Source organism: Solanum stenotomum, chromosome 3, assembly GCF_019186545.1.
Source record: "Solanum stenotomum isolate F172 chromosome 3, ASM1918654v1, whole genome shotgun sequence".
Taxonomy (NCBI): domain Eukaryota; kingdom Viridiplantae; phylum Streptophyta; class Magnoliopsida; order Solanales; family Solanaceae; genus Solanum; species Solanum stenotomum.
Genome location: NC_064284.1, coordinates 53,818,414 through 53,842,774, shown reverse-complemented (window position 1 = coordinate 53,842,774; position 24,361 = coordinate 53,818,414). Strand labels below are relative to the sequence as shown.

Here is a 24,361-nt window from a genome sequence, read left to right as displayed (position 1 = left end):
CATTTATTTCTCTATTTTCCTTCATTATATCATCTTGTTAAGACTAGTATCTTCAAGGGGAAAATATTGAATATATGTTATAAGTAATTCCACAATAAATTTAAAGTATTTTTTGCCAAACTAATTAAACTCTTTTTTTTTCACTTGCCTTATTCTATGAGGTACGCATAAAAAACTTTGGTTTGTTGCACATTGTTCATAAATAAAAATCCCAATTTTTGGAAGTTTGCGAACAAAGATTTCGGAGAATAATTTGTTTGGACCGAGAGAAATTTTTTTTAGTCAAAACACATGTGACCTGTAATAAAATTGAATTGCTATACAGTTGTAGGTATCATTCCAAACTAACGAACATCCGATACAAATAAATATTAAACTTCCGATTAGATAGAATAAGTTGACACATGTAACCTCACAATAAATAGAAGATATTTTAAAGAAGCCTGCAACTAGGAGTTAATTATACTATTAATGAGGAGAGGTTTTTGATAAATAAATTATTACCATGGAGAAGTTTCTAGAGCCTTGAAATGGAGTTAAAGATTTCATCTTCCTTTGTTAAACCCTTCGTTTTAGAGTTCATACCTACTTTGCTTTCAAAAGCTTTTCATTAAAATTACACATTACTTCTTTTTCTTTGGCTAGATCAACTTTCTGTGATTCAAGAATGTTCATGTATTAACATGAAAAGTAAATGAGCTTACCAAGCCTTGCGCGTACAAATTTAAATCTCACGCAAAAACACTCTTTTTCTTTCAACAAATTGTCCCAAATTTCAAGATGATCTCTAGGGGTCGAAATGTTGAAATCTTTAATGCATCCACAATTTCAGTAATAGTTCCAACGTCTAGGTTAACATTTAAGCCACTTAGTAAATGGTCATGCATAAATTAATTTGTGGTGCGACAAAGATCATAGTATTTGGTCAAAAAGAGTGCATGAACCTTTGAGTACATGATCAGTCCATTAAAAATAATGTTAAAACAATAATATCCCTTAATCAAATCCTTTAAGTCCACTCTCTATCATAAAAATCTAATGCTTTCATACTTTTAAGAGCCATTATATCTATTGTTTTCATGTTGATCTGTTACTGGACTGCGGTTCAAGGTTGACATTAACATGTCTTCTTCTGTTTGTCATCTAGATGAATATCAAGTAAATTAGGCTCCAAGTATTTCTACTCTTTTGTCATATTCTTGATGAATATATATAATAGGAGGCTCCAACCCAAACCTAGTCATTACATTTGAAAAAGCCTTTTGAAAAATGGGTCACCTTCTATGCTATTGATGTCACTTAACGATGTTGGATAAGCAAATTAACATAATACTCCCTATTCTTACTGTCCACGATGATATATTTCCCATTGGGACAGAGCTCCATTTTTCTCCTCGAACCCAATGATTCAACTTCACAAACAAATGTCAAGCCTAACACATCTTGATCCACTATCTCTGCATCCATATTCAGTATCTCCTTGTAGCTACGGTACAAGAACAGATCAATGTCCCTAATGTCTTCCAATAAAACACCTTTTTTTCCATTTGCAAGAAAAATATGAGATAAAAAAAATAACTCCAATTTGTACATCATATGCTAAGTCAAACACAATCATCCTACCAGAGAACCAGGAATACTCAAGGTGCAATAGATTCACTTCAGATGCTGGAGCAAGCACAAATGGAAGGAGATACTGAAAATGGAAAACATTTTATATGGAAAATATTTTCCTTCATAACAAACACTAGTTTTTCTTATTTTTGGTTGTAGGAAAATATTTTCCATGTAAAATATTTTTTCATATTAAATATCTCCTACCATTTGTTCTTGTTATAGCATCTGAAGTGAATATGTTACACCTTGAGTAATTCTGGTTCTTTGGTAGGGTGACTGTGTTGGGCTTAGCATATGATGTACAAATCAGAGCTTTTTTTTACTACGTATATTTCTTAAAATTGGGTGGAAAGGTGCATTATTGGAAGGCATTAGGGACGCGGATCCGTTCCTGTACCGTAGCTGCAATGAGATATTGAATATGGATGCACATATAGTGGATCAAGATGTGTTAGGCTTGACATTTGTTTGTGAAGATGAGTCATTGTGTTCAAGGAGAGAAATAGAGCTCTGTCCCAATAGGAAAGATAATGTTGTGGACAGTATGAACAAGGAGTATTAGGCTAATTTGCCTATCCAACATCGTTATGTTACATCAATAGTAGAGAAGGTGGCGTATTTTTAAAAATAATTTTTAGATGTAATAACTAGGTCAAGGCTTGGAGCCTCCTATTATACATCAAAATGACAAAAGAGGACCAATACTTGAAGCCTAATTTACTAGATATTCATCTATATGACAAACAAGAATAAACCATGTTAATGTTAAACATGGACCGCGTTCCAATAACAGATTAACGTGGAAAAGATAAAGATAATGACTCTGCAGTTTATGAAAGCATTAGATTTTTGGGATAGAGAGTGGACTAAAAGGATGTGATCAAGAAATATTCTTATTTCAACATTATTTTTAATGGTCTAATCATGGACTCAAACGTTCTTCCACTCTTTTGGACCAAATATTATTATCTTTGTGTACTTGCAAGCTTTGCCTGATGATTCTTCTCCATTTCCAAGTGTGTATTCCTATTACTGTAAATGAAGCATTTTTTCAGATATCTGCCCTCCAAAACCAAAAGATAGAGGGTTTAGAGTTTGAGAGTTTGAATGTGTTTGATATTCAAAAAAGAAAGAGATATATCTCGTGATTTTTTGACCAAAATCTTTATGTACGCAACAACTACCAGGTCCTCCATCTCAACTAAAATAATAATCTTTGAAATTTTGTTATTCTTTCCTTTTCAGGCATCTCCTCCTTGATGTTATTAGTGGAAGGAGGGATTTTTCTCTCTTACTTGTCACATTCAAAGAACTCATCATATCATACATCAACCTTGAATTACCCTTGTACATAATAAACATCTATAGTTCCTGATACACTCAAAATTACACCCTAAGATTATCTAATGCGGTGCTATGAAAATATAGTAATCCAAATAAAGTTGAGGTAAAATCCCACGAATAATAGGGCAAAAATGATAATAATTCAAGGAATAATTGATGGCTTGATTTCTATTCTGTAAGAGTTGAAATGAATTTGTATAACTAAAACTAGGATTCACAATATACCTAAGAGCTATAAACTTATAATATTAAAGCATTAATCTTGTGTCCCAACAATACAATGCACCATTTGTCGAAGATAATATAGTGATCAAACATGGTTGGGGTCAAACCCCACATAATCGAAGTAATTATTTAATAGTCACAACAACATCCAATGGGCGATGAAAACTCTTCTTTGCGTTCATCATAAACTCTTCTTTGCATTCATCATAAACCAAATGCGAATATGCACATTCATGCATCTCTTTTTTTTTACCAAAACCATAGAATTGCATGTTGAAAAATGCAACACTTGTGAAGTTTTTATTCAGTATAATATAGTGTTCAACAAATCTTATTGTAGCAATAATTTGGTTAAGTAATTTCTTCGTTAATGATAAAAGAAAGCCCAGTGGACTAAGCTCTCTATTTACAGAGCACGTACCATTGTTGTAAATATGGATAAGTCATGTTTAGTCAATTGAAGGCTCATTAATAAACATACAATTTCATTCTACTTTTGTGCATTTATATGGTATCAATGCTAATATACTCTAACAAGTACGCCATCCAAGATCTAATAAAAACAAATTTTGCACACAAATGTCCCTTTCCACCTCTGTGGTTAATGTCAACGCAACTCCAATCCTCAAACATCTGATTCAATTCAACCCTTCCTCACAGCTGCCCAATAAATTGTCTGGCAGCCACACTTTTACGATCTGGAAGGCTGAGATTGCCATGTTGCATCATGGCCATGACCTCTATAAGTAATCTTGACGGCACTAAATTGTCCCCACTTGAAACAATCACCACTAATGGCCATGAGACTGCCAACCCCAAGTACACGGATTGGTTTTGTCAGGATAAACTAATCCAAAATGCTCTCATGGCTTCTATTGATGCCACAATTGCATCCACTATAGCTTACCCGCTCACCTCCAAAACTAGTGTGGGATCAACTTCGCACTTCCTTTGCGATCAAATAGCAGAACCGTATCTTCAACCTTCGTCACCATCTCAATCAAGTCAACAATGACCACAAATGAATTGATGAATATATACGAGAGATTCGCTCTCTCTCCGATGAACTCACCATAGCAGGTTCACCCGTCAATAACAAAGAACTTGTGGTGAAAATATTGAGTGGCCTTGATCTAGAGTTCTGTGAGATTTCAGCGGCCATACCAGTACATGACTCTCCAATAAGCTATGAGGAACTCTTTGATAAGCTTCTGGATCATGAACTATTCATCAAACATGAGGATCTCAAGATTACTACCACCCAGGTCACTGCAGTTGTTTCTCAACGTGTGACAAATCCTCCATCAGTCCCATGCCACAATCGGTGCCCACCAAACAATAATAATTGGCATCCCCAAAATAGGCAGCCCTCTCATTGAAACACTTCCCAGCATCCCGTTGATAATTCTCAGTGGCGCAACTTCCCACACCAATCTTCACGAGTCCGCTGTCAACTTTGTGACAAATTTGGACATACGGCAAGTGTTTGCTGCCCTCGGTCCCATAGCAGCTTTGAACCAAAAGTAAATTTTGTTGCACAAACAATGCCAAATGACCCTTAGATTCTTGATTCAGGTGCGTCTCACTATATTAACTATGATACCAACTCTCTTTGCAATGTTCAGGACTTCAAAAGGATCGAGGAAGTGACAATGGGTAACAATAATGTGATTCTAATTACTCAAGTTAGTACCACTCATTTGAATGCTTCAAATACTGCTTTTTCTCTAATATTTTGTGTGCTTCCGCTGTCAAGCGCAAACTTGTTTCAGTGCATCAATTTTGCAAAGATAATATAACCTCAATAGAATTTTATCCTTTTAAATTTCTTATGAAGGATATGACTATAGGAACAATTCGATTGTGCTGCTTGAATAAAACACGTCTCTAGGAATTGCCATCACTATCTCAACTATACATCAACCTCACAACTGCTGGACCTTCCCTACATATGTGGCATCGAAGATTGGGCCACCCCCATTCTCTAGTTTTATTTTCAATTTTACGTATTTCATGCCTTTCGTATTCTTCCAAGGACAAGTTTAGTTTTTGTAATTCTCGTTGTTGCAATAAACCACAAAAATTTCCATTTTCTTCCAACACTTTGTCCAGTAGCTTTCTATTAGAAATAATTTACAATGACCTGTGGGGCCCATCCCCTGTTCTCTCTATTGATAAAAAATTATACTATTTTTTCTTTGTTGATCAGTTCATCAAATACATTTGGTTTTACACAATGAAAAACAAACATGAGGTTCAAAAACACTTTCAAAGCTTACATCCCGAGCGCAAAAACCATTTTGGTAACAAAATACTTACACTATACAATGATGGAGGTAGAAAATATAAGACCATGGAACCATACCTTCATTCCAATGGCATACAACACCTTGTTTCTCCCCGTCACACTCCTCAAGGTTGACCTAGCTAAAAGACGTCATCGACACCTTATTGAGACAGTCAAAACGCTGTTTCACCAAGCTAGTTTACCCTCCAATTTTTGGACATTTGTCTGCCATCATGCTATCTTTCTCATAAACTATGGAGGAGTGTTAAGTTTGCTTTTAGTTACTGCAGTCATTTTTTAAAATAATAAGTTACCTAGTTTTAAGATAAATTTGAATTTTAAATATTATTAGGTTGTTTTAATTGTTGAGATTATTTAGTCTTTTTAAATTTTTGTTATGCTAATTTTTCTGCAGATTATGTTATCAAGTTGGCTATGTAAAGCCCTATTATGCTTAATAAAATATTGAGAGACATTTTCCATAATTTTGTGCTGCCACATTTTTTAAAAAACACCAATAATTCAAAGTTCTTTTCAAAGAGGCACCCGCATATGAATCTCTTCGTACATTTGGTTGTCTATGCTAACCATGGCTCCGACATATGCTCAACACAAATTAGAGTCGTATTCCAAGCCTTTTGTCTATCTCGATTATTCGGTCACCCATATTGTCATCAGTGTTTTGAATCTACAAGCTCCAAACTTTTCTCTCACGGGATGTAAAATATTTTGAGGATATTTTCCCTTTTGCTAATATGTTTTCCCACTTAAAATAAAAGTTTTCATATTTAAACTGGGAGAATACTTTAAACCAAAACAATTCAAATCTGGATATTAATTCCAACACCACTACTCCAGATCACACACTACTTCCCCCACCATTCCATTGATGCGAGATACACGCCAAGATGATTGCTTATTTCGTGTTCCACTAAGAAAGAAACCACAGTCAGATCATTTCACCATTCCGGCTCCAGGTAATCTTCACACTACTTCCCTCTCCCCTGACTTCCATCAGATTTCCCCTATTGTAGATTCCGTTCCCATTGCATATTTCAAAGCCACCCCTACCCTCTCTACTTATCCTCTCACATTAGATCGCCGACTACCGATTACTCATATTTATCACCGACGCTCTAACTCATCGCCCAATAAACCGACCCAATACCTCACCTCTCACAGCGGTGTGCATAGTTGCAGTCTTGCTTTACCTCCCCCCCCCCCACTAAACTTGTAGCTCAAATTCTACCAATCAAGCACAATTATGCAGTAACAAGGTCACAAAACAACATCGTCAAGTGGTGCAAAATAGTTGACTACACTGCCCACATAACCCAAATAGTACCAATTATACCTGTCAACGAAAAACAAGCACAAAAGATCCCATATTGGAGAGATGCTATGCAGCTTGAGTTTGATCCACTCATAAAGGATCATACTTTGGAGTTTGTTCCACCAAACCTTACCAGGAATGTTGTTCCCTATAAATGGTTCTTTTGAATTAAAACTAAGTCTGATGGATCCATTGATATGTACAAAGTACAATTGGTTGCAAAAGGGTTCACCCAAAGGCCTGGGGTTGATTTTGATAAAACATACCATAGAGTGGTTAAACCCACAACAATTCGGACTATCTTCACCCTTGTTGTAAAGAACAATTGGGCACTTTATCAAATAGATGTCAATAATGTTTTTCTTCAAGAGAAGCTTAAGAAAGAAATGTATATGACTCAACAACCCAGATATAAAAATTCTACATCCTGACTAAGTCTGCCATCTCCAAAAGGCTATCTATGACCTGGAACAAGCTCCCAAAGCTTGGTATGACGCACTTTATGATTCTTTGATCCGGATGGTGTTCAAGATGTCTGAGTCAGATAATTCTCTCTTTGTTCTGCATAATTGGGCATAACTATTTATATCCTTATATATGTGGATGACATCATCCTAACAGGAAGCAATGAAACACTCCTTAAACAAGTCATTACCTCTCTTTCCAAAAAAAATCTCTTAAATACCATGGCTTATGCAGTATTTCTTGGGAATTGACGTACGTTGGGTTGTTAACGATTTGTTTCTCCGTCAATCTAAGTATATACATAAGGTGCTATATGAAATTCAAATTCACGACTACAAAAGCATTCAATCTCTATCGTAGTCCACTAATCTCTATGCCTATGCGGATGCCGATTAGGCAGGTGATACTAATGATTGTCGCTCCCTCTGGTTACATTGTTTTTCTTAGCTTGACTCTTATTTCCTAGTATTTTGTAAGCAACCTATTGTCTCCCACTCCTGCACTGAGGCCGAGTATCGGGTTGTTGACTCTACCTTGTCTGAAACGAACAGGATCACTCACTGTCTCAAGGATCTTCATGTCTCTCTCGCTGCTGCTCGAATAATGATTTGTGAAACCTTGGGGTCACATAGATTGTTGAAAACCCAATCCATCATACAAAAGGAAGCACTTAGAGGTTGATCTTTACTTTATTCGCCAACATTTCCGCAATGGTCTAGTCTAAGTTTCCCACATTCACTCCACTTATGAAATTGCAGATCCGCTCACTAAACCATTCTCTAGGGCAGTGATGAGTCCACATTTTGGACTCATTTAGGGATTTATTTTAATAGATTAAGTGTCTTCAAATGCATATTTGTGCCAAAGACTGATGTAAATCCTTGATTTTTCAAGTATTTGGATTGAGGAACAAAACATGGACACTAATGAGCAAAAAGGAACAAGGCAGCTGAAAGAACGAAGAAAAAAAGTTCTGATGATCGCCTAACCCATTAGGCGAGTCACCGAATGGACATGATCTTGTCTAAAGTTCTAGTGTGCCAAGCCTTAAAGGAGAAAATTAAGTCGGCGATAGAAAGGAGCAGTCGGCGAGTCTTCGAATGGTTCCGCGATGCAGTGCTAGATCACCTAAAGTTACAGAACTTGAAGAAGCTGAAGGCCAAAGCAAAAAGGCGATGGAATTGACCAAAGGGCGGATTGCCGAATGGATCGGCGATCCCAACTTATTGCGCTGAATGGTCCTTCGCAACACATTTTTGGCGACTATAAATACATTTTTGAATATTTATCTATATATCTATCTATCTATCTAATATTGAATATTAGTTTTTCAGTCTTGGAGTTTGCAGATTTAGAACTGAAAGTATTGAGACAATATTTTCCTTAGCTTTGAAGATTTGAAGACTTCCATTTTTGAGAAATTGGAAGTGGGTCTTTGAGATTCTTTAACCTTGACCTTTATAAAGACGAAATTAATCTTACCCACTTAATGGAAACACAATTTGGTAACGATTTTCATCTTTTTATGATGTCTTTCTAAAACTTCAATTCTTAGGGTGTGATTATGGGTTGATTTAGCTACTGAGTATTGTTAATTGATAGTCTAAATATTGTTTAAAAGTGATTTCATTCAGTATTGTGGCTTAATATAAAGGGTTGTAGTTGCAAATGCAACTCTACCTTCGTGTTTTTGTTTTCTCGAGAGAGAGGTTTTAAAATCAAGATTACTTATTTGATGGTATGTGGGTATTGGGTTGTCATGGATTCAGCTTGAGAGAGTGAATCCCAAACCCTTTTCCACACATTCAGCTTGAGAAAATGGCTGGACTAAAGTGTACGTTGTTCTTAATTGCTGCTTGTTGGTGTTCGAGAGAAACCAACTTGATTCGGGGTAAATTGTTCGAGAGAAAGTTTATCCCACTAAAGTCTAACGTATTCACTGATTTACAGCTATTTACTATCAGCTACAATTACCCATTCGTCTACCTTAGCCTATAATCCAATCACATCCCAAGAACCCGTCTCATTACTTGTTAATTAGTGTTATTTGTTGTTGTTGTAGTTGATAATTACAATCAAAATCCCCATATTTGACACTTGTGTCACCCTTTAATTTGAATTATGCTTTTATTCGTAAATTTCTTTACCTATCTATGATTGACTTGAACATATTCGTATTTGGCTCTTGATTCTCAAAGACGTACCACTCTCTGTGGGATTCGACTCCAACTCATTTAGTTGGGTTATATTACTAACTAACGATCGTTGACGCTTAGTATTGGATGAAGTGTCTTTGAAACGTTATTAATCAGAAAGAAAATCAATATTACGTTAATATTCATACTAAGCGCAACAACCAAATTTTATAATGTATCACAATTAATGTATCCGAATGTAACTTATGTATTCGGATGACTGATATTTTAAGGGATTTTTGTAAAATAGAAAAGAGTAGAGATAGGATGTAATTTAGGTCTTACACTATGTATTTATGTAAGTTATACATATTTTAATATGAATCAATAATTTGGAATACTTGAAAAAAAATCATGAGGCATCCAATTTTATTTTTAAAATAAGGAAAAATTGTGATGGACTTGTACTATTTGAAAAATAAGAATAGCATATTGTAGTTCTAATTTAGTTTCCCATAATTGTTATGCTTTCAAATGTGAGGTTCTAATGACATAATATAAGTCATGCAATAGCAATTATTATTTAAGTAACGAGAAAAAAAAGTTAAATTAGTAAATATTTATAAGCATTTCATCCTCATCTTAGGTAAGCAAATTTCATCAACAATCTCAATAATTGCGGCAATCGGCAAGGAACAAGATATTACTTTCAAATTACTATTAACAACCTATTGCATATAAATGTACCTTGGATGAATCATAATTGAAATATAGTTATACTTTTTTCTGAGGAAAATAAACGAATAAAAAATTATGAAAGCTAGAAAATTTTAGTGACGGAATGTAGAGACAGAATATATTCCGTCGCTATATAACGATGGATTAACTACGGAATAAATATTTTGTCGCAATACTAATAACCAATTTTTTTTATTTATTCTATAGCGACGGATTGGCGACGGACTGTATATTCCGTCACTATTTATTAGCACGAAAAGTTAGCGTCTTAATATTTCCTACGAATTTAACAATAGAAGGGCTGCGAAAAATTAAATTAAATTTGAGCGATGGATTAGCAACGGAAAATTCATCATTACGAGTTTTAGTATTTATTTACAGATTTTATATTTTGTAGCGACAGAAAAATCCGTCGTTAGTTTCTATTTTAAATAAATTAAAGATGTTTGTTAGCGACGGAATTTATATGTGTCGTTAAATTCGTCGCAAAATAAAATAAAAATTTAGGGTTAAGTTAGGGCACACAAAAATTCCCTCTCAGTTCTACTATCAAAAGATTTGAGCTCTCCCACTCTTTCTCTCTTCTGCTTTTCAACTATTCCTCTCCCCCATTCTTCAAATACTACAAATTGCTCTTTTACTCTCTTCAATGTGAGGAATCGATGAGTTTCTATCAAGTTTCGAATTCAAAATCAAGTGAGTTGTACTAACTTTTGCATACTCTAATTTCGAGTTTATTTTTTGTATATTAAGATGTGTTCTATCAATTTTTGTTGATTTTGTTTGTGGGATTTGGTAATCTTGAAATATGAAACAAGGGTTCTACTAGGAAGAATGATTTTGCCATAATCGAGTTACACTTAGATGCAATTAGGGTTTGTTTTAAGAGATTAGTGATATTATAAAAGATGTCAAAACCAGATCTTAACATAATTACTTTTTGTTGTAAGTAATCAGCTGTGAATAACACTACTTTTTTGTTGTTAGTAGTCACTTTTTATATTTGGGTTTTTCTTGAACTACAACTAGATTCTGAGCATTATCAGGAATACAGTTTGTTATACTTGTTGGGTCTTTGAGTTCTATTTTTAACTTCCATTTGTATTTTTCTATTTTGAAATTGTTAATTTGAAAAGTTTAGTTTAGGCATCGTATAACTCGTTTTATGAGAATATATAGTGGTGTTTAAATTCTATTGTTTTTTCTATTTTAGAAGGCCTTATTGCAGCTTATGAAAAATATGTGGAGTTTTGTTTCTTCGTGAAAGTGTTTGCTACCTGTTTGTCCTAAAGAAAAACTAACCAAGAAAGCTCTCCTTCTCTATCTTATTCTATTTCATTTTTCTTGGATTGTCAAAGTCATGACTTATAGAAAAAAATGTTTATTTGTGATATTCGATTAGTAATTTCGATATGTATTTGGTAGCTGATTCAATTATAATTTTTACGTATTGTCAAACATTATTGAATTAGATACAAGTGAATGAAAATGGTTCAAGAAAGAGAGTTTTAGATAAGCATTAACATTATCAACTTAAAGAAGTTGTTCACAAACTAAACAAAAAATGATTTTCTATTCATACACATAATTTAAAAAATGACTAACAAACAAACAAAAAATGACATCTATTGCCATCAACTTATTTTTGCCACACACAAGGAAGTAAATCAAGAAGAGACTAGCAAAATTTTCATCCAATATTTTTATCTGTACGTAAATTTCTGCAATAAGTCAATCAAATTTTAGATTTAATATAAAGTATGCAAAGCTCAATTTTTCTTAGCTATTAAGTAATTGCTTGCTTTCTCTGCTCTACTTCTCTGTTTCTTTTCTTTGTGCTCCTCTATTTCTGTAAAGAAATTCACCAAATCAACATACAATGATATTTAAGTTTGTATTTTTTTTCTTTTCCACAAGGTGTTATTATAGTTTGTGGAGAATATGTAGACCTTTGCTTCTTCGTGAACGTGTTTGTTGCTTATTTATCCTAAGAACAACTATGTCGAGTTTACGTAAGTTCTACTTATCTATCTTAGTCTGTTTATTTTTTCAGGTCGTCCAGCTTTATGCTTGATGAAACTTTCAGAAGGGTACTGATTGTGAGCAGACATGGGATAATTATGCATATGGTGGTTAACATTTCAAATGTTATACACAGGTTTTGCTGACATTGCAATCTTTCAAGGCTCTCAAATCTCGTTTTGTTCCACTAATTTCACTCGCCCTGCATCCTTCTCTTTTCATCCTCCTTTTCTCAACCTTTCAGCTCCTCGATGTGATTTTTATTTTGTACTCCATTATATTTACATATCGTAAAACTGAAAATTAGTTACTAGCAAGAGAAATGAAATTCAAATCACTTTCTTGATCGTTTACAGTAATTTTTGTATTTATCTTTTTGGCATCACACTTTTTGCAACTTTACAATAATTAGATGTAACACCCCGACTTTTCAAAACGTCTAAATTAACTCGTATTTTCGTGGAAAGACAAGGAGGGTGAGTAATAAATTAAAAATGATGTGTTATGTGATATTTTAAGTGTTCAAGTGTTGTATCTCAAGTTTTGAAGTTAGGTAAGTGGCAAAATAAAAGTTGGCGAAAGTTACCGTAAATTCCTTTTTAAAGATTTGTCTGAAATTTGAGTCAAATGTCTCGGACGTTTTCTCCCAATCTATTAAGAGTTGTGGTCCCCGCAAGCTATGAAATCGAAGGTCTACGAGTCTAGTTTCCAACGCATCAAACCGTTTGTTCATACGACTTCAGAATAGAGAGATATTCGCATTTTCGTGGGACTGCGCAAGCAGGCACGTGAGGTGGGGCCCTAAGTCGGTGGAATGTTACATATATCTTCTCCTTCAACTTTTTTCACCATTTTTAAGCTGAAAATCAAAGAAATTAGAGAAACCCATTTCTAGGATCAAGTGAAATATAGATTTTCTCGACTTAAGTCCTTGACGAAAGTTGTTCTACGCGTTGGGCTCATCATCGTGGTATAATTTGTTTTATCGATTGCGTAGCATATCACATTTTAGTATTGGGACAGCAAGGGTTTGGATATATTTGAAGGTTTTGAAGTGTATTACGACCTTAAAATCAAGGTAAGACCTTCTTTCATCGACTCTAGCTTTTATAAGCAGCAAATAGCAATTTGCGATGAAAATACATACCTTTTATCATACTGTCATGGTATCTTTTATTTTTGTGTGTTGATTATGGTCCTACCTTGTTGTAGTATCGAGGGAATTATGAGTTAAGGTTGTTAGGCCACGTGAATTTAGCGAAAAAGGTATGTTAAGGTTATTCTCTTCCTATTGCATGTTTCCTTAAAGCTTAGGAGCAATGTAATTGAGTTGTTATCGTTGTTATACTGGTAGCCATTATTGATGATTGTTGGCTGCTCGAGTGCGTATAATCCTCTCTTATCGGGATTCTTATTCAGTAGTAGCATTCGTATGTTGGACACGACTTAGAGGCTATTTGTATAGGTTGCCTATAACTAAATTGCTCACTTTTAGCTGTTGGATTGTTATTGTTGCCTTTGGGCTATTGTGGTTAGCTGCAGGAATATGATCTATGCCTAGCAGGGTTATGTTCTACCTACAGGGCTATATGGATGCCTAAAAGGGCTATGATTTGCCTACGGGGCTATATTGATGCCTAAAAGGGCTATGAGTTACCTACAGGGATATATATTGACGCCTAAGAAGGTTATGTGCTTCCTACAGGGCCATGTTGTTGCCTAAGAGGGGTATGAGTTGCCTATAAGCTATGTTGATGCCTAAGAGGGCTATGTGACTGCCTGCGGGGCTAGGGGACTACCGATAGAGGTATATAGGTTGATTGGCACCTTCCAGGCTTATGGGGGCCTGAGTAGGTGGTCTTGTGTGCTGTTTATACCTGTCGAGCTTATGGGGGCTTGGTTAGGTTGTTATTTTATTATTTTTGATAAATTTAGATTTAGAAGCAGGTCAGTACAGTTATCTTATCCTTAATTTATTTATCAGATTATTCCAGTATATCAGGATACCTTATCATAGTTTATTGCCTTTCATACTCTGTACATTATTTTGTACTGACGCCCCATTGTCTTGGGGGCACTGCATTCATGCATGCAGGTCCTGACAAACGACCGAGTAAACCTCCTTATCAGCAGGATTGACTTTTATCCGGTTGGTCAGCCCCTTTCCTCCGGAGCTGCCAGAGTTGGGAGGTTTGTTAACTTTTGTTGTATATATTCTCATGGGTAGGCTGGGGCCCTGTCCCACCAATCTTTACTACTCTTAGAGGCTTGCAGACTAGTGTGTGGGGTTTATAGCTATGTTATGGCCATGATGGCCTATGTTGTTGGTTTGCGAAAGCTTGTGAGCTGTTTGATGTATTGTATTGATATATACCTGCTTTTAGTTTTGGTATAGATATCATGGTGGCCTCGACGACCCAATTAGGACTTCTGTGCTAGTTGACTTTATTATATGATCTCCTGGGAGTAGTTGTTTCTTTTATAGATCAGTTGACAGGGGCCTTGCCGGCCGATGGCTTAGTTTTAAGCCGAGATATACTTGTTTGATTTATTGATTGCGTGTAGCTGTCATGCGCTAGTAGCAAATGGTTCAGCAGGGTCGGCTCGGGCCTGAGTTTTGGCATTATGAGCCAATTGCGCCCCTCGAGTTTGGGGCGTGACATTAAAGTACGATACAACGAGTGTAGTACTTATTTTATGATCTAACATTAGGCTTATAATCATCAAATGACTTGACATTTAATTAGCCTAAACTAGAATTAGTAGTAGAACAAGTCATCTTATCATTTATGTATAGGGATTTAAGAGAGTACACTATTTTAAAATAACACTATAGTTGGGTCAAATCATACTAAACTAACTAGACAGTGATAAAATAACATAAAGGAGCACCAATAAAGGTATTTCAGTATGATCCTTTCCTTGTCATTGCACTTCCTGCAACTTATCTTTTTCTTGTTATTGCACTTCTTGTAACTTAGGATTAATAAAATAATATATTTTAAGATAACTAGACAGTGACCAAGAACACTTATATTAACAAAAAAGGCGGCGAATGATTTAAAAAGTGCAAAGATATACTATTTTTCATAAAGGTGTTTTAATCTAATCTTTTATTTGGAGGACATCCAGATTGTGTATAACTTATAAAAGAGAAATTTTTGATTGTCTTGCTTGTTCTAAAATTTATAGGAACATGAGTAATTTGAAGCGTGATTGGATGTATGAGAGGTTGGATGGACGAGGGGTATACGATCTCCAATTTTATAACCGGTGTGAATAACTTTATTCAGTATGCATGTTCACAAGAAAATCGTATGAGTGGTGACAATATTAAATGTCCTTGTAAAAAATGTCATAACCTTAAATACATGGATGTTGAAATGGTTAAATATCACCTTTTTCAATATGGATTTGTTGAAAACTATTTTGTTTGGAAATATCAAGGGGAAGAAGATGTTATTGATGAGATGTATTATGTTAATGATTTGCATGGTGGAACTAAACCTGAATTGGGATATGATAATCCATACCGACAAATGGTTTTGGATGTAGCTGGTCCAAACTTTGATCAAGGTTTGAGTCAACAATTTCATAGCAATATTGGACATGAGTCATCTCATACTTATTAAACTTCGATGGAGGAGGAGATCAATCATTCAATAGAGAAGACGTCTGATCTTCCAATGGAGGAGAGCCTAATCTTGAGTCTCAAAGATTTTATGATTTACTACTGGCTGTTGATGCAAAATTGTATCCCGGTTCCTCTGTCTCTTTACTTGAAGTTGTCTCTAGGATGTTAAACATTAAAATGGAGAACAACATGTCACAGAGAGGTTAAAACCAAATGATACAACTGCTGAAAGATTCTTTACCTAAAGATAACATAGTGCTTGATAACTATTATCAAACAAAGAAGTTGGTGTGTAGCTTGGGTTTGCCAGTTGAGAAGATTGATTGTTGTGAATCAGGATGTATGTTATATTGGGATGATGATGAGAACCTTACATCTTGTAAATTTTGTGGCAATTAGAGGTATAAATGTCGTGTAGGCTCTCGTAAGAGGAAATTGGTCCCTTATAAGAAAATGTATTATTTTCCTTTTATTCCTAGATTGAAAAGATTATATGCATCTCATGCTATAGCTGCTGATATGAGATGGCATCATTGGCATCATGAGCATACACAGGATGAAGGGGTAATGCATCATCCATCAGACTCTTGGAAACACTTCAATGAAACTCATACCTTTTTTTGCCAATGAACCAAGAAATGCAAGATTGGGGTTATGTATGGATGGTTTCCTCTTCTCTTCGACTGCTGCAACTAGTAAGGTAAGTTTTGATAACGTTTTCTTTTTTGTTTTCTTTGGTATTACGTATTCAGCTTCACTATCGTGGGATGAGTTACTCTTTCTTCTCGTGCTCTTTTCTACTTTCTTCACTTCTTAGACGTGATGTAGTAGCTACAATGATATCTGCTAGTCTTATTTTTTAGTTGCATTTATTTAGTTGATTATAGTTTTCCTCCCCCTATTTTGACTTTATATTTGCAAAATTTTACTTCGAAAAGACTGTTTAGTAACATTTGGGCATACTGATGAACTCTATTTAAAAATAATTGATCTTTTACAAGTGTTGATCTTACAATACTTACATATTTTGAAGATATGACTTGAGGCAGAGGTCGAGGTAGTGCAGGTCGTGTAGGAAAATCCTCAGGTCGCGGTAATTCTGTTATTCCTCCAAAAATGCCTATTGTTCCTATTCCCACAACAGTTAGTCCTCAACAAGGTGGTACAAGTTCCAATAGAGGTGGGCCTAATCGTACAAACCAAGTACAAATACTAGGACCTAGCAGTACACCACCCGTTCAAATGACAAATCACAATAATATTCCAACCATTGTTGAATCATCTCCTATTACACCTAATGAGAGTAATCAAATAGGAGAGGGTACATCTACTCAAACAACACAATTGGTGAAGGTGAGTCCAATAATCGTGGGCAGCGGAGAACAGTTGTTATTCTTACTCCTACAGGGTTAGTCCATGTTTATAGTATCATTAATATATTTTTTTTTTAATAAGATACATATGTATTTAAATAATGTCCTCAAATTTATAGAGATTGGAGCCATATTCGAAATGCTCTACTTTCATAGCTAAGTCTTTCAAAAATGAACTTGATTCCAATGGAATCAATTGGATAGGTGTCTCGCAACCTATAAAAGATTTTTATTTTGGAGAGTTCAAGGTATGTTGTTTCTTTATAATTGAGTTTAAGAAAGTGATAAACTTTTTATAGATATGATATTAATGTTATTACTTTACAAACTAATTTCAGAAGGAATTCTATGGGGACTCTTCAACTAATGAAAATGCAGTGAAAAGACAATGGGAGATTAAGGCATCACTACGATATAGAGATTTTATTTCCAGAATTAAAAAAAATGAAACTAATCCCGAATATATAACTGATATTGTGTGGGAAAATTGGATGAGGCTTTGGCAAGCTCCTGAGAATGTTACAAAGTCAGAAACAAATAAAAAAAATTATCGTGGAGGAAGATAAGTTGTTGTCGAAACTCATACAGGTGGATCTATCTCCATTGGGTAACATCGTAAGAAACTTGTAAGTATATATTCCACGCAATATATATTCTTCGACAAAATACATTTTTCTTATCTTCTAGTCATTACTAAAAGTCTATAGTACACAAATAGTAGAAGTGCCTCTTTTTTTTCGTTCAATTATATTTTGGGATTGTTGTTGCAGTGCATCTGTTTTGGGTGCAACATACAATTGTTGTTGATGACACTTTCAATTTTTAAACTCTTAATTGTATTCTCTCTAATAGTAAATTTGGACATAAAGCGAACAAAATCAAATAGATAAATTGACATATACTTTTGCCTATTGTATAGGGTGATGAATGTCTTTAGCTAGAATTGTATGTTGACTGGAAAAACTTAAAAATGAAAGCCCCACATTATAATAGTTGGTTAGAGAAAATAAAAAGTTATTGGGAAAAATGGATAGATTTGAACTTTACATGTAAAAGCTTTGCCTGAATGTGTACAAAGATGTGAAATCTACAAAGATGGCATAAGAAAATGGAGATATATTCTTCCTGGATATTTGGCTAGTGCTAGCACGTAATATAGTAAAATTAAGAGAGAGTAGGATGTACGTAGACTTTATTTATACCTTTGTGAGATAAGAGATTGTTTCTGATAAATTCTCGGCTTAAAGAAAAATATCCAACACATGAGTATAGGTACGTACATATTAATTGTTCAGAAAATTTTCACCAGTACTACCTCTACAAGCTTATAACAGCTAGTTGCCTTAGAATCTATTTTTCATTGTAAGAGCCTTAATGGGTCTTGCTTATAGAATAAGGGAGTTTAATATTTCATATTGTCTTGTGACATTGAATGTAATAGATTGAATATGAATAACTTCTTTATCATAGAACTCGATTTTTGAATCTGAATCTGAATCTTTTTCTTTGTCACCAAGTACTATTTCTGGACAGTTTTTGGCCCCATGTCACTGATTTTTGAATCTGAATCCTGGATAAGAACGTTATGAAAGATATCTCAATTCTTACCAATGTTGGCTACTTCATCTTTAGAGGCATGATTTGAATTGTTAGCATCATTTCTGCCATAGGGGAAGCCTCAATTGTGGGTTCCTCACTAAAATCAAATAGACTTTTTGTGTTTATTGAAATACTTTACCTAATTATATCATATTATTCATAACATAACTGGGCTAAATTTTTTTTTTGGGTAGGCTATTGAAAAGGGTCAAGACCCAACACCAAGTGAACTCCATTTGCACGTCCACACACATGGTCATGATGGAAAATCTTTTGTTGATGAGCGAGCACGAATTGTTCATGTAAGTAGAATTTATAAAATTATCGACTTTTGACATTCATATTCTTTTTATTTGGAGAAACTTATAGTTAGTATTCTTTATTATAATTTTAATGTCTCTACTTATTGCAGGAAAGATATGAAGAACTATTACGTGAGAAAATTGAGTCGATATTGATCAACGTGACGCATATTATCAAGCTGCAGGTGGAGAAAAGAAGAGAAGAATATATGGTCTTGGATCTCAAGCAAAAAGTTACTACGGACCAAATCTTTGTATCTCTTCTCAATTTTATTCTTCATCATTAGTACCACCATCTGTTTCTCAATCTGCACCGATGGAAAATATGGATGAGTTCGTGAAGAAATTGATTCCTACATTGACTGATCACATGATTCCTATATTACTTGAGTGCATACAAGGTGTAACTTCTTTACCATCACATCAATCAGCTGATACTCCTATTGGTGACGCATCATCAGCAACACCTATGGTGCCTAATAAGGTTGTTTCAGATGATGACCATATTTCTTCTCCTTAGCATTAGTTTTTCATGTCTGTTTTTCGTTAAAGGAAAACAAATTATGCAGTAACAATTACGAGTTCTAAACATTAGTAATTGCTAGATGCTTGATACTTGGTGTAGATGTTTTGGACTTAATATTAGATGAATATATGTTTTGGTGCATAAGTATATATGAAGTAACATTTATGTTATACGAATATTTGTAATTATTAGGATGTTTGATAATTTACATTTTCTATATATTTTAAATAAATAAATAAAATGAATAGAAAGAATCATATCTGTGACAAATTTAACGACGGAATATTGCGACGGATTTTGGAAATAGTTAAAGAATTAAAATTGGTGACGAATTGCGACAAATAATAATTGGTTGCCAAAAGTTTGCGACAGATTAGCGATAAATTATTTCATCGTAAAACTATAGGACGACGAATTCATTTATGTAATTTGCAATGAAATATATAAATCTAGCGACAAAACTTTTCGTCGCTACCATTTTACTACGGATATCGTATGTCGCTAGATCGTCGCTAATCTTGCTACAGAATCAATTTTTCCATCGCTATGGGGTTAGCTACGAGCAAAATTATAACGGTCAACATTTCATTGCTAATCTGCCGCAAATACAGTTTAGCGATGGATATATGTCTATTTGCGACGGATAAAATCCGTCGTTAAACACTATTTTTTTAGTAGTGTGTTGATTGTGATTCCAGAGATATAAATTGTTGAACCATTGTGTGTGAATATGGAATCATTCTTTGTGTGAGGGCATTTGAGTACTTTTGTTGAGCTTGAACTTGCATTAAAGCAAGTATTGTGAACTTGAGAATCTTTGATAATGGTGAGTCACAACTTGAATCTTTGAGTACACAATTGATCCTTGCATGAGTAGGTTGAGTCTTTTTGTGTGCATTCATGATTGAGTCTTGTGTAGCACTGTTTGAGACATCCTTTTTGAACTGTTGAACTTGAGTTTTACTTGAGGACAAGCAAAAGTTTAAGTTAGGGGTGTTGATGAATCCACGTTTTGGACTCATTTAGGGCTTTATTTGGATAGATTTAGTGTCCTCAAATGTTGTTGTTGTTGTTGTTGTTGTTGTTATTACTATTATTATTATTATTATTATTATTATTATTATTATTATTAGTATTATTATTATTTATACTTTTTACAAGGTTAAATTTATGAAAGTAATCAAATTTTATTCTAACAAAGCAGAAAGAGGGTTAACATATTATATATACATAATTTTTATGCACTACGATACACATAAATCAAATCGTAATGGTTTTTATATTTATTACTCTAACAATTTTTTATTATTATAACTTCTAAAATAATTAATATTTATTATATTATATTATTTGGTATTTCATATTGTAAGACTTTGTAGAAATGATCACATGTGTATCTTATATTGTTATTATTCAATCCTTATTATATTCATAATTTAGTTTGATTAGAAGAATAAGATGAAGGTTATTAAATTGTGATCGGCTTATGGTTGTGGATGTCCCGATAGAACTTGGAAGATTATGCATTGCATTTATATTTTTCCTACTATTTTTTAACGATTAAGATTGTAACAATCATATTATAAAATGCATCTTCCATCTATGTAATATTTAATAAAATTATTTGTATCTTATCATTATTTATAACTGTGCGAAGCGCAAACAAGTTCACTTGTGGTATATAAATATAAAAGTTATAATATAAAATATAAAATAATAATATATAAACACAAGTAAAATAAAAAATTTAATATATAAAATATAAAAATGATATTCTCAAATGAAATTTAATCAATCTTATTAGATATGATAACTGATTAGTAAAACATAAATAAAAATAAAAATTTAGTCTTGAAAAAAATAATTTTCTGCTTCTGCTTCTGCTTCTGCTTCTGCTTTTTTAAGAAACAGAAACTTTTAGCTTCTTCCCAATAACAGAAAAATTGCTTCTACTTTGTGGAAACATATGTTAGAGAATAGAGAGATTATTGAGCAAAAGCTGTGATGGGAACCAAAAGGAGGTACTTCTAGTATTTGGTTTGATAACTGGACCAATCTAGGTCCTCTATATCTCCAACCTTTTGAATTTCAAGGGTGTTATTCTCTGACAGATATTGATGTTTTTTTTGAAAGAGGATGGTTGGGACTTCAATATTATGCAGGATCACTTGCCTAATAACATTATTGAGCATGTTAGACTTAATATGGGTTATATTAGGCTTTCTGGAGAAGTAGATAAACCTTGGTGGACTAAGTCTAGTAATGGAAATTTCACTGTCAAATCTGCTTGGGACATCCTTAGAAATAGATCTTTCTCCACTAATGACTTTTAGAAGTTGTGGGTGGAGGGACTCCCTTTTAAAATCTCCTTTTTTGGATGGAGGGTATGGACACAAAGAGTTCATGTGGCTGCTTTTATATCTTCCTGGGATCCTAATTGTTCTGATTTATGTCGTTGTTGTAGAGTTCCTGTGAGGGAAACAATAGAACATTTATTCTTATCAGGAGAATAGGTTGCTTTTATTTGGGATTACTATGCTAGGGCTGCTGGATTGATAGGTCCTTGGGTACAGGTGAAACATAGACTATGAATAAATGGTGGGATTTCCAAGGTAATAGTAGAGTGAAGATGGTGTATCAAGCAATGCCTAACATTATTCTTTGGTTTCTATGGAAGAGGAGGAACACAACTTTACATGGAGGGTCATATTCTAGTAACAAGGTTATTTGGGATATAAATTCTACTATTCACAACTTTATTAGGTCAAAGTTCAACGTATTATATTTTCCTAATAATTGGCCTCAAATGATATTTCAACTGAAAAAATACAGACCTATTTTTCACAGTAAAGTTGTGAGTTGGATTCCTCCTCCTGTAGGGTGGCTGAAATGTAATACAAATGGTGTATCAAGAGGAAATCCAGGTCCTAGCTCTGTTGCTTTTTGCGTGAGGAATCATGATGGCAATCTAGTGGGAGCCAAAGGTTTACAAATTGCTGATACATTTAATTCAGTGGCAGAGGCTAAGGCTATTTGTGAAAGGCTTCAATACTGCTTAGATAAAAGGTTCTCCAACATCATCGTGGAATCAGATTCACTGTCTATGGTGAACATTATGAATGGAATCTGGGAGGTTCCTTGGAGTGTCTCGATGGAAGTCAATGATATAAACAGCATCAGAAGTACCATGACAGTGAGAGTACAACACTCCTTAAGGGAGGGAAATACTCTTGCTGATTTTTTTGCTAACCTAATTTTTAGTTTTGCAGGTACATACGAATTCAGTTCATTTCAAGAAGTTCCAACTGCTGGAAAGAAAATTATCAATCTTGACAAATGCAGTACTCCAGTCATGAGAATTAAACAAATGAACCATTCAAATAGTTCCAGTTAAGAGATAGAAGGTTCATTATCAATTGCACAAATTATATTCTTGAGTTACAAGTAAGGATACAAAGAAAATTGTTGGATCGATGTCTAGTTAAGTTTGAAGAAATTTCGATTGGTTGACAGTACCTTACATCTGGTGAGAGCTTTGAGGTGTTCATTTGGTACTAAACCAGGACTTAAAAGCATCATTCATAATTTTCAACTAAACCGAACTTGGTTTAACTCAATCACAAGTCTTTCCCAAGCATAACAGATTTGAAATAGTAGTCCAGCTCAATATCTAGATTTTTATGGTGGTATTAACTCCTATTGAGGGATTCATTCCATTGAAGGATAGATAATGAATTGGATAATTATTTTAAATGGTGTTAGTATACCTGATATCAGTACTTCAACTGAGGAGGCTCGCTTCAACATTAGATTGCCAGATTCTATTCCCTCCGATTTGGGATCTTGTCCCTGACAGCTNGTTTGAAGAAATTTCGATTGGTTGACAGTACATTACATCTGGTGAGAGAATTGAGGTATTCATTTGGTACTAAACCAGGACTTAAAAGCATCATTCATAACTCTCAACTAAGCCGAACTTGGTTTAACTCAATCAGAAGTCTTTCCCAAGCATAACAGATTTGAAATAGTCCAGCTCAATATCTAGATTTTTATTTTTTTTGAGAATGGTAAAGTTAACTCAATATCTAGATTTTTATGGTGGTATTAATTCCTATTGAGGGATTCATTCCATTGAAGGATAGATAATGAATTGGATAATTATTTTAAATGGTGTTAGTATACCTGATATCAGTACTTCAACTGAGGTGGCTCGCTTCAACATTCTAATGCCAGATTCTATTCCCTCCGATTTGGGATCTTGTCCCCGACAGCTAACTGGACCTTCCGAACCATAGAGGATGAAAATAAACACCCGTCACAGTAGAGAAGTGAAGATGAGCAGTGAAGATGAGAGCATTATCGTTAAAAAGATGGATAAAGTTTGAATTGTTACTCGAAGTAGTAGAGAAATACCTATAGCAGATCAGATCCGCTCCAATGCTTGAGGTCCAAATCGCCCAAGATATGTTAACACCTGTGCGGCAATTGGAATTCGTGAGAAACTATCATCGCACAAAGGCAAACATTGATTAATCTTTACTCACAAGAGAGGATTTGAACACTCAGTCGTACCTCTCTTAGCTTGGAGGAAGATTCACTTTCCACTTTCTGTTTCTAGATTAGCTTTTTTGTTGTCATTTCTATTTTTATTCTCAATAAATCATGGCTCTGTAGGGTCATTTGAATTTTAAAAAAAAATCGCAGTTTTACTGATTTGTCTAACTCTTAATTTTTCATCTTTTTTTCTCAAAATAAGTGATT

The 24,361-nt window shown here is 34.2% G+C and overlaps 1 long non-coding RNA gene and 1 pseudogene across 2 annotated transcripts; one reads left to right on the top strand and one right to left on the bottom strand.

The window, feature by feature from the left end:
• Positions 1–15,537: 15,537 nt before the first annotated feature.
• LOC125859060 (uncharacterized) lies at positions 15,538–19,071 on the top strand (annotated as a pseudogene).
• Positions 19,072–19,102: 31 nt separating this feature from the next.
• Positions 19,103–24,259, bottom strand: LOC125858451 (uncharacterized). 2 transcript variants are annotated; one of them, XR_007445744.1, is made up of 3 exons: positions 24,014–24,259; positions 23,783–23,881; positions 19,103–19,382 (listed from the first exon to the last, which is right to left on the bottom strand). It is a non-coding gene; the product is annotated as an uncharacterized LOC125858451 (long non-coding RNA). The 2 variants fall into 2 exon arrangements; XR_007445745.1 differs by lacking the exon at positions 19,103–19,382 and adding an exon at positions 23,006–23,367.
• Positions 24,260–24,361: the final 102 nt, after the last annotated feature.